Genomic DNA, 3,557 nt, shown 5'->3' with positions numbered 1-3,557 from the left:
AAAAAGATCTGTAAAGGTGTCATTGGAGCCGGAGAAGACACTCAGATCCCAGGACTCTGTCACCTGTGTCTTAATCAGCTTCTCTGCAGTCCTGGTTGTCCTGGAACTCACTCTGTAGAGTGGGCTGGCTTCAAACTCTTCCACCTATCCCTCCTTCCCAGGGGCTGGGATTAAAGGATCATCTCTGTAAAGATCCATCAGAATGGCCCATGCCCCACCCACACTCCAGGATCAGGCTTCAAAGAGCCTGGTGAGAAATGAAGTATTGACCATCTCTGATGCGGAGTGCCTAATAAGGGATCTCTTCCCACCTCTGTTCAAGGCGGCCAACACTCAAAGTAAAGCAAAGATAATTAAGATCCTGGTGGAGTACTGGCCTTACCCTTGCCTTCATGTTGGGTTGCTGATTAATATACCCAACTTTCAGACCTTCCAGGCTATACTGGATGGAGTAGACACATGGCTGAAACAGAAGTATCACCCCAGGATGTGGAGGCTTCAAAAAGTTGACTTCAGGGATGAACAACATCATGCTTCCTTAGATATGCAGGATGGGAGAGAGGGTAGAGACCACTTAGTAGGAACTATGCCTAAGAAGCAAATAGTGGAGGGTCACTCAAGAACAAGGAAAGAGCGTTTGAGACTGTTCAGTGACCTTTCCTTTATGTCTTCTCTGCATGAAGATAAAAACCAAACACTGTTGTTGGAGTGGGCAGAGGAGAGAACGAATTTCCTGCATCTGTGCTGTGAGAAGTTGGAGATCGGAGCAGTAGAAGTGTCCAAGGTCAGGAATGTATTAAAATCTCTACAACCAGAGTTCATCAAGGAGTTGGAACTGAATACAACGGGAAATCTGTCTAAACTGGCAAAATTAGTACCTTTCATTAGAAAGATGAGAAGCCTTCAGAAACTCAAGCTAGTACGAGCCTTTGGAACAAGGACTTTCACCCAAGAGGAGAGATGGAACATCAGCAAGATCATTTCTCTGTTCTGCAAACTCAGCTGTCTCCAGCATCTCACTATTGATGATGTCTATTTTCTCACAGACCACATGAAAGAGTTGCTCAGGAGTCTGGAGGCCCCATTGGTGTCCCTCAAGATCGCTCTCTGCCAGCTCTCTCAGTCACACTTGGAGTCATTTGCCCAGTATTGGAACTACAGTCAGCTTGAACATCTGTGCTTGAGAGGCGTCACTTTAACTAACTTGGATGTCAAGCCTCTAAGAGATTTGTTAAGGCATGTGGCAGCTAACCTGCAGATTCTGGACTTAGAAGACTGTAGGATGGATGATTCTCACCTCAGTACCCTTCTGCCTGCCCTGATAGAATGCACCCAGCTTACTAGCATCAATTTGTATGACAATGACATCTCCGAGGATGTCCTAGAGTACTTTTTGTACCGCACTAGCAATCTGAGCCAGCTGACCACAGAAATGTATCCTGCTCCATCAGAGGTCTATAATGAGTCCAAATAAGTTGTAGTAGAGATATTTATTCAGCTTTGCGCTGAACTCATGGACAAACCCATGGATGGAAGGCAGCCTAATTCAGTCTGCTTTGGTTCGTACTCCTGTTTTGACTGTGATGATCGTTATTTATATTAAGATGATGGGGATGTCACACTTTGTTTGTGCCAGGAGTAACAACAGCAATATTCCTTTGGGATACTAAGAAATTCCTAGGGACTAATCTCTCATCCAGAGAACCCAAAACACATGGCTTTGGACAATGATCCAAACTCCTGTCAGGACCGTCTCTTCACTGGCTTTCACCTATCTATGAAATTATGGTCAGATCCTGAAAAGCTGATATTCTCTCTGTGCTTCTAGTCATTTTGTAGTCAGAACTGTTCTTTGTACACAGTAATGGAGGAATAGGATGTCCAACCTTGTTTCGAATGACCTCTCAATGTGCAATGAAGCTATTCCAACATTCCCCCTTCTGCATCTGCCTGGGGGTGGGTAATGTATAAGTCTTCAAAGTAGCAATGTATGCCAAGCCAAATCTTGAGGAAGGGAGTTTTGATGAATAAGTATCAGATTGCAATCCAGGGTAATCAGGCTCTTAGAACTTGTCTGGGCATCAAAGATAGCTGAAACAGAAGAAAACAATGAAGAAAGAACAAAGAAGTGGGGCCTCAGCCACCTTTTTAAATCTGTTTTCCTTCTAATGATTCATTGTAGTTTAGACTGGCCTTGAATGCCTCATCCTCTTTCTTCCACTTACAGATTAATGAGGTTGCTGACAGATAACCTCCAAGGCCAGCTTGTACTCCACCTGACTATGAGGCCCCATTTGCTCTTCAGGACTCTCAACCTCTGATTGGCCTCTTGCACATTAAGGACTCCAGTAGTCTCTGTCCTTTAAAAGAATTGCCAGTCCCTAGGAACTACATAACAGATGTGCTGGAGTCTACCCATTATGTTCCCTCGCATCTATATTGTCGGGTATAAATAAAGAATGCACCAAACCTTTTGGTCGTTTTTTTCTTTGTTAGGTTGTTACAGTTAGTTAATAAGTATATCTTTTTTTTTTAAAAGGAAGGGCTGTCAAGATGGCTCAATGGGTAAGAGCAATGACTGCTCTCCTGAAGGTCCTGAGTTCAAATCTCAGCAACCACATGGTGGCTCACAACTACCCAGAATGAGATCTGGTGCCCTCTTCTGAAGAATCTGAAGTCAGCTACAGTGTACTTACATGTAGTAACTCTTAAAATATATGGTTAGCCAAGATTGCTTAATGGGCAAAGGACACTAATGGCAAAGGTCGACAGTATTGGAATAAGTGGAAGGGGAAGGGCTGACTTCCAGTGTTGACCTCTGACTTCTACAAGCACATAATAGCAAGAATGTTGTTCTGTGTGTGTAGACACAAAATAAACAGTGTTACATTCCATTAAAAAAAAGAAAGAAAGAAAGACTATTCCAGGTATTTAAAAAAAAAATCATACTCCTATTCTAGGTCTCTAAGCTATACAGCCTTGGGTTCTGACCCTCCAGTCAGTGTCAGGGTCAAGCTCCCTCTCAGGGCATGGATCTCAAGTTGGACCAGAAAATAATTGGGCATCACAGAAGTTCTGTGATACCTTTAGCCCAGCATACCATCCAGACAGGATAAATTGTAGATCAAAGGTTTTGTGACTGTGATCATGTCCCAATCATTCCATTGGAAGCCTTTCCTGGGTCTGACATAGTACCTCTGCATATATGTTATGGTTCTATAGATTGATGTTCTTGTGGGGCTCCTAACAGTAAAATGGAGAGTGCTGTTTATTCTTTTGCCTGATTTTGGGACCCTTTCTTTTCTACTAGTTTGTTTCATCCAGCCTTAATATATGGAGAGTTGCCTAGTCTTAATACAACCAGTTATACCATGCTTTATTGATATCCCTGGGAGTTCTGAACTTTGCTGAAAAACATATGAGGAGAGAATCTGGAGAAAAGAGGAAGAAGCAGAAACTGGGAGGGGAAGAAGGAAGATAAAGTGTTCTCAGGATGTAATATATAAGAGAAAAATAAAACTTTTTTTTTTTTTTTTAAAAAGTTTACTTTTACAAAA

At 42.5% G+C, this 3,557-nt stretch overlaps 1 pseudogene; it reads left to right on the top strand.

Annotated features, from left to right (window-relative positions):
• Nucleotides 1-202: 202 nt before the first annotated feature.
• On the top strand, nucleotides 203-1,642 carry LOC110319636 (annotated as a pseudogene).
• Nucleotides 1,643-3,557: the final 1,915 nt, after the last annotated feature.

This window comes from Mus pahari, chromosome 3 (assembly GCF_900095145.1).
Source record: "Mus pahari chromosome 3, PAHARI_EIJ_v1.1, whole genome shotgun sequence".
In the NCBI taxonomy this organism is placed as follows: Eukaryota; Metazoa; Chordata; class Mammalia; order Rodentia; family Muridae; genus Mus; species Mus pahari.
This window is presented reverse-complemented; position numbering and strand designations above follow the sequence as displayed.